Below are 12,890 nucleotides of genomic sequence, written 5' to 3' on the forward strand. Positions count from 1 at the left end.
TCTGTAGAGGCAGCAGGCCCAGAATGTTTCAGAAGCTGCAAGCAATCTGATGGGATAAAGAGGGATAGGAATAAAGAATCCTTAAAGGCAGAGTTTAGAATTAGATATTTCAAGTGGCTCTTTTCCCTACCCCTTCCTGGCCACAATGGAGATTCTTAAATCAAGAATTGTATTTCAGGCCTAATCTATTATAATGACTCAAATCCTTGACTATGTTATCACTGTTATCTGAGATATACCAAGAACCTTGTTTTAAATGCAGTCCACGTTTCTTACGTGTCAGTTACACGTCTGTGAATATTGATGAAGATGTGAATTTTGAAAGCTTTCAGAAATTTTCAAGTTCATACAAAAGTAGGAAAATATAATGAACTTTATGGTACTCATTTAGGTTCAACAAATATTTTGTCAATCTTGTTTCATCTGGGATTTCCCCTCCCTTTTAATTTTTGTTGGCATATTCTAGAACAAATCCTAGGCATCATATCCTTTCTCCTGTAATTATGTACCTATACCAGACTAGAACATTTTTTTACATCAATGTGTGAGTCTTTAGCACTATTATTTTTGCTAAATTTCAATGGACATCTAAAGAATTAAAATCAAAGAGGTTACAGTATATATGTACAATGGAATATTACTCAGCCACCATCCAAAATGAAATCTTACTATTTGCAATGATATGGATGGACCTAGAGGGTATTATGCTGAGTGAAGTAAGTAGAGAAAGACAAATACCACATGATTTCACTTACATACGGAATCTAAGGAACAAAAGAAACAAAAGAAAAACAGAACAAACGTGATTGCCAGAGGGGAGGGGAGCTGGGGGAAAGGGTGAAAAAAGATGAAGGGATGAAGAAGTATGAATTAGTTACAAAACAATCATGGAGATGTAGAGTACAGCATAGGGAATATAGGTAGTAATATTGTAATGGCTATGTATGGTGCCAGATGGATAATAGAGTAACTGGAAAATCACAAATTATATAAATGCCTAATCATTGTGCTGTATACCTGAAACTAATAAAATTTATTGTCTTTTCCCCTATTTGAAGGTTAAAAACCCCACTCAAAACTAATTATCATTTAAAAAATACTTTTAAACTATGTTCTCACTAATTTGTAATTTGCTTATAAACTATAGGATAAATGTACTTATTAAAAGTAGTCTAACTTCATGGTATATGGATGGATACCTAATGATTCTCAAAGTGTGGCTCAGGGAGCAGCAGCATCTGCATCACTTGAGATTTTGTTAGAAATGGAAATCATTGGACCCCATCTCAAACCTACTGAGTCAGAAACAGGTGTGACACCAGCAATCTGTTTTAAAAGCCGCCTAGGTGGTTTTGATGTACGCTAAAGTTTGAAAACCACTGGAATGTGGTATGGGGTCTAAATCCAGAAAGAACTAAATGGCTGAAACCTGTAAATCAAATTGATGTAGCCCTCTGCAAATGACTGTCATCCTTGCCTTTCTTTTCCATATTACTGATTCAGTTGCATATTTTCTCCTACCAAAATGTGAAGGCATAAAATGCAACATTCTGAAGGTGTCTTCTAATTCTACTTTTCAACAAAACTTTTTGCATACGGTTCTCTTTGAATTTTTGTAATGAGACAATCTTCAGCCCTTTCATTGCTAAATTCAAAATAGCCCCACATTGCTCACTGTATTAAACTATTGTCCAATCAAGCAATGAAGGACTTAAGTATTTGAAGACACTCATATGTACTAGTGAGAGAGCAATCAATTGAAATTGTACAGAACAGACAGACCTGCACTTTTAGAGAAAGAGTGAAAGCTTCAGTGAAATGTGAGCAGATAATCTACAATGATAGAATTTAAGAGTTAGAGGAGGTCAACCTGTCCAATTCTTAGTAACTAGCAGTTCTAAATACTTTATCAAGTCAAGTTTTTTAAGTAACCGTGGCACAAAAGAACCAAAATGAAACTCGCGTAGTGGTCTTAGATCTCTAAAAGGCCTTCAGAGTTGCATAAATCCACACACACAGGTCACTATTGGTCTCTAACTGTAACCAAAATAAAATTCTTAAGGTCGGTAAGGTTAGATGAAAGTTAGGCAGTGGACTTAGTTTTTCTTTTTCTGGAAAACACTAATTTGCTTATAATGAATACTTCCATAACTAGCCACTTGGCTTTGTATAGAGTTGGTCTGCTTAAGGGTTTTTTCCCCAACCTTAATTTGTTTATTTTGAGATTTCCAAGACCCTATAGGCACCATAATTGATGACAGCATAAGAAATCTGTTGCAGGAGGCTATACTTGTTAACTTTAGGCTTATGAATAAACATTGTGAAAATATTGGTTCAAAACAAGTAAGGAATAAGAACCCAAGAGAAACAAAACTTTGTTACTGCCTCCTTTTAATTTCCCAGAAGAATTTAAATTTGTAAAAATAAAAGAGTAGGGTATAATTAATGGAGGTAATAGTATTTAAACAATGATCGTGCTACAAAATCCAATTATTGTTTCAACAAACTGTACTATTCCAAAAATGTATTTACATACAAAATTATAAATATTCATTTGTTACATAAACTTATTTTGAGGGTTATTTTTCTTTAAGTATGTGTGTTGTGCTTCTTTAACTTTGTTCTGTAACTAAGTACTAGGAATATCTCTTTAATTCCATTAGCTTATATAAGGGACTTTGCATTTTTGGCTAACATCAAACATGTATTTTCTCATTAAATATCGGAATTTTGTTTGGCAGTGATTAAGTTCTGCTTCTGCCAGATTACTGACATTTGTACTGAGGGGAAAAAAAAACAACACAAGTATGTTCATGAACACTTACTGATGTTTTAGAGGAACTTATATGAAAAGACTAAATCTCCCCCCATAAAATTAATCTGAAGTGGAGAAAATCTTGCTAAAATAATTTTATTTTTCATTAAATAAACAGTGTGCATGAATTTCCCAGTAGAAATTTAACAAAGGCCTGTATTAATCATTAAGAGGATGATCTAACTCATCTGGAAAAACCTGTTGTTCTTTCAACTAGATTTTTTTTGTTATTTGATTACTAAAAAGAATGTACTCTACTGTACTTATAACTTTCTTGTTATTTAACCATGAACCAGATACATTATATTCTTATATGAGCTATAAGAATTCAGTAAAAATACCTATACTCAGTATGAATTATAAATCAATATTTGGTCAATTATATGAAATAAAATATAATAAAAATATTAATACATGAGGAAATAATCCCTGCTCAGCCTGCCTCAGAGAATTGTTGCAAAGATCATATGAGTAAATGTACATGAAAGAGCTTCAAAAAGTATAAACCCTTCATATAAGCCCAAGGGATTATTACTCTAATTAGGGTTTACTGGACTAATTATGGGTTAGTTTCACACAAAATGAAACATTCATGGACCAGTATCTCATTAAGCAGATATATAATAGTGATGAAATTAATTTATACAGTTTTCTTGGTGATTTCTGTGGCTCTCGAAAACTTTTATATACATTATCTCTTTTCCACTCTCTGCATGGTTACTCCTGGATTTAAATCAGAAGTGTACAGGTAATGGTGCATAGCTGGTTGAAGAAATTGTTGCTGTATACAGTTGTGGAAATTGTATTCATAAACCCTGCCATTCAAGTGGCCCTCAAATAGATTTACTTGGGCAGTTAGGTCAGGTCAGATATGTTTTCTAACATGTGAAAATAAGAATATATAAAACAGATAAATTTAGGGATGATAAAATAATTGGTCTAGTACTCTTGCACTATGCCATTGTGTCTCTCATTCATTATATTCCTAGCATGTCTGTAATTTAGTGCTGAGGAACCCCAGACATAGAGGTTATGTGACTCACCTAAATCATACAGTGAATCACCAGTCAAGCTATTCTTATAGATAGTAAAAATGTTTCTAGCTAATTTTTGGCATGAATTAGCCAAATTGGCTGCCTCGCTGTCTGAACTTTGAGTATATATGTCCAAATCCAGGCTCTTTGGGATGGCAAGACCTGGCTGGCCAAATAATACCAAACCACAAAACCAAATAGAAGTAATAAATAGGTATATGTGGTCCTAAGCATATCTACTCAACTAGAATTGCAAAAATAATTCCAAAAGAAAACCCAAATTTATAACTATGTTTCTGGTCTCAAGAATTTGGAAATAAGAAAGAAAACTTTTTACTACATTTGCCAAGACAAACGTTAGAGGTCAGGAAGCATGTCTCCCTAATCACTGTGCCCCCAATGAGTAGCATGCTGTCTAGTCCATTAATAAGTACTGAGTTAATTTTTTCAGTACATAGATGTACAAGTGAAGGAATTAATGAAAAAAATAATAAATGAACAGAGTGGGAAAACCTCCTTATCTCAAAGTTGTGCGTTGACAAATATAATACAGCTTAGAATCAATACTAATTTTCTACAAATATTTTTTATGAACAAATATTAAGCACTATGTTCCAGGCTCTGTGCTAGGTGCTAGTGAGTCCATTCTGTCACAAGAGCACTGAAGGGAAATAGGAACTGTATCTAATTCATACTGTTTGGGATAGGGTCTGGGGGAAAGTTTCTTGGAGGAGGGAGCCCTTGAAATAGTCAAGGAGGGAGGAAGAGAATTCTGCTTTTCTGCCTAGGTGAGAAGCTTTTGCAGAGCTCAGAATCAAGAAAGTGTGACACGCCTGAAGAAGTAAAAATGGAGGTTTTGAATGAGCAGTCCAAAGACATTTGTTGAGAATTCTCAAAGGCTCTTTATGTGCACTAGGTCTCCTTGGCTACACATTTAGGATAAATTTGGTCTCTTTTTTCCCCTATAGATTAGAGAAATTGAGGCTGGTATTGAAACTGAGGGTCCTTATGACTTTTATTAAATTTAGTTTTAAATCCTAGCTCTAGAAATCACCTATATATACCTCCCAGAGACCTGGCCTTTCCCTTGGATAGTAAGCAATCCCCGGGGCAGCAGAAGATGAGCTAAAGAAAACATCTTGACCTAAGTTTTGTTTCAGTTCCTGAGCCCTAAGGTGGAATGCCTCCCTAGCTACTTTCCCATGAGACTGGATAGAGAGATGCAGGAAAATGCCTCAGAACTGTCCTCTAGACCTAAAGAAATAATTCATTACCCTTACCTCATTCAACCAATCAACTCCCAGCACGACCGTGAACCCCTAACCCACAGTGTCTTATGATTTTGTCCTATACAATCTGTAACTTACACACCATCAGGGAGTTTGGGCTTTTGAGTGTTAGCTTCCTGTTCTCCTAGATGGCACTATTCATCAATAAAATAGCCAATCTTTCCCTACTGCAATTCTCAGTGTTCAGTGTTCGACTCTGCTAGCACCAGGTGGACGAACTCTTCCTGAACTCTTTCTGTTCTATAACAGTATGATAGGTTTTGAATTTCTGAGCAGGAAACAAGTAAACTATCTTCTAAAGCAGGTTTTGTGAAGTATGTGGGGGATAAGAGAAAGTATATTCATTCACCAAGCAAACATCACCAATTCTAAGACTGTTGGGGCTGTATAAAACATACATATCTCAGGTAGGTTCCTTTCTGATTGAAATATACATTCAAATGAAGCCACTTGTTTAACGAGTTTGATGAAGCCCTGTTCCACTTCATTGTTTGCCTCCGCCAACAACTCTTAATCCTATCAAATCATACCAACAGTGTATATTAAGAGCTTGCAGTGTGCTCAGAAATTCTGGGAGGTAGTGATAGAAAAAAAAACAAGACCCAGTCTGAATCTTCTTGGAGTTTACAGTCTTATTCGCGGAAAGAGATTTCTGTTCATCATTCACAAGGTATTCTTCCCCATTCTAAACATAATACAGGGGCCATTGGTAATCACTGTGTTTTTCAACTTTAAAAATCAAAAGAATAAAAGAGCATAAATACAGTGTGATACAGTACTAGATTGTGTAGTATAGACTATCATTATTACTGGGACACAAGAGGACAAATAAGGGTGTAGCCCAATAATTGCAGTAGGTTTCATGTGAGTGGTGCGACCCAAACTAAGAAATCTGAGATTATTGAAGGCCATTCCAGATACCTAATCTTTATGATTGTATATGATATATTTGTTGGTGTTTTCTTTTGTTTTCTATGCAAGGTTAATGATGGAGCCATTTAATGAAGGACTTACATGTTCATCTGGTATGTGTCTTGAATAATATTTTAATATATTTCCATACACATTCCATTAAATAATAACTCTTTGAACAGCATTCCATCTTAAAAGGAATTCAGTCTCCTTTGCTTTGAAACAAAAAATATAAGCCAAAATTCACTCAAAGCTATGCTTAAGCATTTTCTCTTAATTTGGAAATGGTCAATTAAGTCAAATGACAGAACGGGAATAGGAGCGAGTCAGCAGGTGATTCATGGTGTGATTGAAGGGGCTTTGTAATAATCTTTTTGTCTATTTCTTCATCTGCCTATAGAGAATAATAGTCTTACAGAGGTGTTATGAAAAATAATTGAAGTTGATAATGTGCGTTGAGATCCATGGATGAACCGTGCTTTCGAAGTGCGTAATTACACACTACAGTGAGTCTCTCAAACTGGCTTCTTCTATTCACTCTTTAATAGGTATTCAAAATGACACAGCTCAGGTAGGTTTCCCTTGTTCTCAAGATACTACTACATTATTTAGCCACTAATACCAGTTGCCTTTAAAATAGAATGTAGTCCATAGTACTAGTAAGGACCACTGATCCTTTGGCTTTAGGATTCTTCAAGTCTTTCCTTTGGGGGAGTTTAGTTTTCCAGATCAATCTCTATGTTCATTTCTCAATTTTTCCACTTCAGTTAGTTCACTCATCTCTTCTCTAATGGCAGTCCCCAAAGATTGTAAAAGATCAGATCAATGGCTTCACTGAAATCTAACAGGAGGCCCTTCTTTGCTTTGCCTAATACTTGGTAATTTCTTCTTTGCTGTTATTATTCCTCTTCTTTCTCTTCTCCCCTCTCCCCTAATTTTAATTGACCTGTTGGAAATATACAGCAGATGAAATTCTTTAGATGACTCCAGAGCAGGGGAAGAAAGGAGATGCTAAAATCCAAATGTTGAGTGTTGAGTAGGGGGAGGAAAGGGGCTGGAGGTGAGATGTGAGCAAGATATTGTGACAACATCCCAGTCTGTCTGGATAGTAAGGGGAAATGTAAAACCACAAAGCCAATTGAGAAAAGAACCATTGACTCCTAACCCAGCAGCCTTCCCCACAAACCCCTTTTGCCATTTTGCCGTTTGAGAGAAGGAAGCAAGAGAATGTGGTGTCCTTCCCCATCACAGAAAAAACAACATCTAGCTTATATATATCCTAATGACCATGGATCCATAGTAACATCTTTATTAGAAGGAAAGCACACTTTTTCTGAACATTTGGTTCCAAGATGGAAGAGTAAATGGAATATGATACTATGAATATAAATGAAATTTTTTTCTTAAGCTCCATTTGAATTCTGTCATTTATCAATATGTGTGATAATTTCGACATATGAGTCTCAGGCAAAAGCTTTCCTTCATTCCCTCCAATCACAAAGTTCAGTCTGCGCTACCTGGCAGGTAGAGTTTCCTTTCATAGAAACCATTACTTGAAGCAGTACCCATTTCTGAGGGTCTTCAGTTACCATCCCTAAACTAGAATTTATCTTTGTAAAATATCCAGAGTGGGTCAATTTTACTCTGCCGGTAGGAAATATTTTCCTTCAAATGGAGTAAAAAACACAAAGGGCTTTTACCCTTCTTGAAATTCTGTAGCACTGCATATGTTTCTCACTCTAAGTACAGAAAACTTTTGAAAAGTATATATTTATATAACATTTTAGAAATAACAAAATTTAAGAAATGGAAGACAGATTAGTAGTGCCAAGAATTGGGGAGGGTGCGTGGTTATAAAAAGGCAGCTCGAGGAATTCTTGTGCTGTTGGAACTGATATCTTGACTGGCAGTAGATACATGAATCTACACAGGTGAAAAAAAATGTATATGATTAATATATGCAAGTGTGTGCATATACACAAATTAGTACAATTAAAACTGTGGAAATATGAGTAACACCAGTGGGTTAAATCAATGTCAATGTTCTGATTGCGATGTAATACTACAGTTTTGCAAGATGTTACCCTTGGGGAAACCTGGACAAAGTGTACAAGGGATCTCTTTGAATTGCTTATTACAACTGTATGCAAATCTACAATTATCTCAATAACAATTCATAGCTTAAAAGAAGTTAACCAGGACTTTTCTAGGCCCCACTCAAATAGTATAGGCAAGGAGACACACTACCCATGGCTGAGACAAAGAAAGCTGGACTCTGAGAGGTGAGCTGTCCTCTGAGGATTAAGTGACTCTAGAACTAAAGTTTGATAAATCAGAAAAAAGAAAGAAAAGAAGGTTTTGATTACAACTTGACATTCCATGTAAAGGATTTATGTTACAAATTAGTAAAAAAAATGTTTAATTGTACAATATTTATTTCTTTTAAAAGTTGGTCTAAGATTTGAACTTTCAAAAACAAATAACTGTACTTCCTAATGCCTATTTAATTATTTTATTATATAATTGTATTTTTACAATAAAGGTGAGGAAATCATGCTGACTTTTGTCAGAAATTTGCCTTGAACCAAGTGTCACCACTGCAAAATGACTGGCTCAGATTTGTTTTGAGAAATGAATAAATCTTATAAAGGTTAAATCTTCACACTAAGAGTATCAAGAGACAGCAAATGTTGTAGATACAGACTCTTTTTGGAAATGAAGAAATATTAACTAGCTTTTGAACATTTATTTCAACCAAAAAGGTAGTACTAGGTAGGTCCAACATGAGATGAAGAAGACTCTAGTCACAGTCATTGATAATCTCTGTTAAATAATTATCATCCCGAGGGAATAAAAGAGGAAAACCCAGCTCAGCCCATCTGTTTAAGTATTAAGACCTCCAATTAAATTATTCTGTGTGAGTCAATAATGAGGTAATTCAAATAGAATCAAGCTAACAAACACCTTGATAGTAAAACTAAAAAAAAAAAATTCCAGGTCAAAGTCAAATCTCTGCCTAGTGTTCTTTTGGTATAATACGCAAGACCAGGTGTGACTGAACAGTAATGAATAATTCATATGTTGAAAGTCCAACGACTGTACAGATATTCCTGGCAAATAACAGCATTCTTGCAAACAGCATGCTGAAGGCTCAACAAGATGATATTTTCCATCCCCACAAAGACCTGATATAATCCAAACAAGAAGTAAAATAATTTCCTGGAGGCTGAGTTAGGGATCTCAGTGCCACTGCAAAATAGGAGAAAACTCATAATTTAGCAGACACAGGATCAACACTACCATGTTAGGGAAAACATGGGAGAATTGGAAGGGCTGGTCTAGAAGTTTTCAAAGATACGTGGGCAAAATGGAACTGTCAGCTAGATACACTATAAAAGAATTAAAAGGCTATATGGTAATTTCTAATGAGCCAGAAGAAAGACTGGGTGGAGGTGATGTAGGACAGAGCAAATTCCCCCAAGTCGGGGAAGACTAAGCCCTACACCAAGAGAGAAGAGGGTTCTTGGTGGAGAGTGTAAGAAAGAATTCAAGCACATGCCAAAGTTAGAGTCAAAAGGAAAGTTTATTTCTCCACGGAAAGAGTGTGGTCTCCTCTCAGGGGCAGAGAATGAGAGAGCCTAAGAGAGACTCAGAGAGACAGAGACAATAGACATGAGAACAGTGAGGGAGACTGAGTAAAGACACTGAGAGGGACTCTGACTGTTAGAGGAATTCAGTTTATATGTCATATTCTTTAGTTCCTGTGAGTTACAGTTTAAGCACTTAGTTTACCCATTTTCCTTTGATATGGACATACAGTGAGGAAGGGGAATAGTATGTAGCATGAAAAGGTAAGAATATGTAGTGTGAAAAACCTGCTGGCAGTTCCCAGCCTTTAATCCATAGGTTCCCCATGATTTTAGTCATAGAGAATGGACAATTTTATTTTGTGTAGGGCGCCACTTAAAGACTCCTGTTTCCCCTTCATGATGTGGGGAAACGGGTTGTTAGCAATCCCAGCAGAAATCTTCCTTTGTTCTGCAGGTGTTCTCGTTCTGGCTACAGAGCTGATCAGTATTTTGCAGTCTCTGAATATAGCATGATTTAACACTTTAGTTCTCTTGCCTTCTCTCTACATTAGAAGGAATTGAAAATATTGAAAGCAAAAAGGGAAAAAGAAGCAATGAGGAGCTTCAGATCTGGAGGCCACAAGTATTATCACATAACTAATTCTAAGACCTCCAAATGGCTGAGAAATTATACATGAATTAAAAAATATATAAAACATAAACCCGGTTCTAGGCCGTAAGAAGAAAATGAAAGGACAATAATCAATAAGAACTTAAAAATGAGGATTTCAGAAAAGTTTTCCATAGGAACTTAAAAGGAGTCCGGCCATATGTAAGTTGGCTTTTTTGGAACACACAGTTTGCACTGACATTCAAGTATTCCAGGTGATTTCTAACCAAAGCTGGTTGCTTCAAGTCAATCACAGTTTCATGGCCACTTAAAAACCTGTTATTTCAAAAATAAAGGAAGGATCTTGATGGCAATTCTCTCTATGAATACAGTATTGTCTTAGATAATAATAATAATGACATGAAAACCTCTCCTTCCTTTCTGGGATGAAATATGCTGTATCGTCATTTCCTATTGCCTGTCAGTTTCACCAGATAGACTATTAAGTTCTAGAAGGTAAGAACTGTTGTTTACTTTTTCTGAATCCCAAGTGCCCGGCATATGCTAAGGACTCAATAAATTTTTGCTTCTTTAATATATGAACAGCAAAGCAAACAACAAAAATGAAAGTCACTGGACAGGCAGCTAAATTCCGAAAGTGCTTCTTAGTAATCTTTACATGATAGCATTGGAGGAAACTAGATAATGACCTAATAATTTCTTTGAGGAGGTTTGGGAGAAAACAGTTCGTAAAGGAAAGGAACAAGACAAGAGAAGCATAATTCTTGTATGACGTTCTAAGATATGAGATAGTCAAAGCTCAGCATTAAATTACAACTGATAACACTTTTTCCTCCCAGACTTAGATCTAACTTACCCTTTCATCAGCTACTCCCTGCCTTTTACCTTCTGTTTTTCCTTTACCCACTTTCCCTTCCTAAGGGTACACTCACTCCTCTGTGCCTTTGCTCATAATATTCAGTCTGCTTGATAAGCACTTTCCTCCATTATCTTCCTGGAGATTTCCTTTTCACCTTTCCGTTGTCAGCTTGTTTCACTTACCTATAGTTGCCTAATAAATTCCTCCAAAACCGAATGGCTTAAAACAACTTGATTTATTATTTCCTAAGATTCTGTGGGTTTGTCTGGGCACTTTTACTAGCCTTGCCTGGGATCACTCATGTGGTTGCAGTAAACTAGTGGATCATCTGAGGACTGGGCTCAGCTGGAATGCTCACACCTGGTCCTCTCTCTCCATGTGGTCTCTCATCCTCAAGAGCCTCTTTCTCTACATAGTTAACTTCTTTCCAGCAGGATAGTCTGGACTTTTTTCCATGGCAACTGAGTTCCAAGAGTAAAAGAAACTTCTAGTTTCCTTAAGGCCTGCCTAGGCTCAGAAATCCCACAGTGTCACTTCTGTTGCATTTTGTTGGTCAAAGCAAGTTACATGTTCATCCCAAGTTCAAGGAGAGGGAAACGAGATAGGAGAAGCTGCAGAATCACATTGCAAAAGGGACATTAACACAGGGAGGCATAATTCATCGGGAGCCATTTTTAATAATCAAATAGTTGAAATGTCACCTCTTCATCATTTGTGGTATATATGAGCTCATGTATTGCTTAATGATGCCGATACATTCTGAGAAACACATTGTTAGGCTATTTCATTGTTGTGTGACCATCACAGAGTGCACTTACACAAACCTAGATGGAAGAGCCACCAAAGCTATATGGTGTTACCTTTTGCTCCTAGGCTACAAACCTGTGCAACATATTACTGTACTGAATACTGTAGGCAATTGTTACATTAATGTAAGTATTTATATATTTACACATATCTAAACAGAACAGGTACAGTAAAAATATGGTATAAAAATATAGTTAAAAACTATAAAAATCATACAAAAAATAGTATACCTGTATAGGGTGCTTACCATGAATGGAGCTTGCAGGACAGGAAGTTGCTCTGGCTGAGTAAGTGAGCAAAAACAGTAAGTGAATGTGATGCCTAGGACATTATCGTACACTACTGTAGACTTTATAAACACTGAACACTTTGGCTACACTAAATTTATTTTTTAAAAACAACATTTTTCTTTTTTTAGTAATAAATTAACCTTAGCTTTCTGTAACATTTTTGCTTTATAAACTTTTAATTATTTTTACTTTTTCGACTCTGTAATAATAGCTTAAAACATAAATACATTGTACAGATTTACGAAAATATTTTCTTTATATCCTATTCTAGGGGTCTTTATATTAAATTATTTTTTACTTTGTAAATTTTTTTGTTAAACTCTAAGACATAAACACACGCACATTAGCCTAGGCCTACACAGGGTCAGCATCGTCAATATCACTGTCTTCTACCTCCACACCTTGTCTCACTGGAAGGTATTCAGGGGCAATCACATGCATGGAACCATCATCTCCTATGATAACAATGCCGCCTTCTGGAATGCCTCTTGAAGGACCTGCCTGAGGCTCTTCTTAAAAAGATGTCATTTTTTCAGAAATATGTTCATGGCGGTTTACTTGGCTTTTTTTCCATCATAGATTTGCTTGTAAACAAATAATGCACCATGAACATTCCTCTCTATTAATGAAAACCTTTTGGTTTTGGAGTCCATGTTTTCAAACTTTTTAAGGAGCTTATTGAGG

This window comes from Rousettus aegyptiacus, unplaced genomic scaffold, assembly GCF_014176215.1.
Source record: "Rousettus aegyptiacus isolate mRouAeg1 unplaced genomic scaffold, mRouAeg1.p scaffold_m13_p_9, whole genome shotgun sequence".
NCBI lineage: Eukaryota > Metazoa > Chordata > Mammalia > Chiroptera > Pteropodidae > Rousettus > Rousettus aegyptiacus.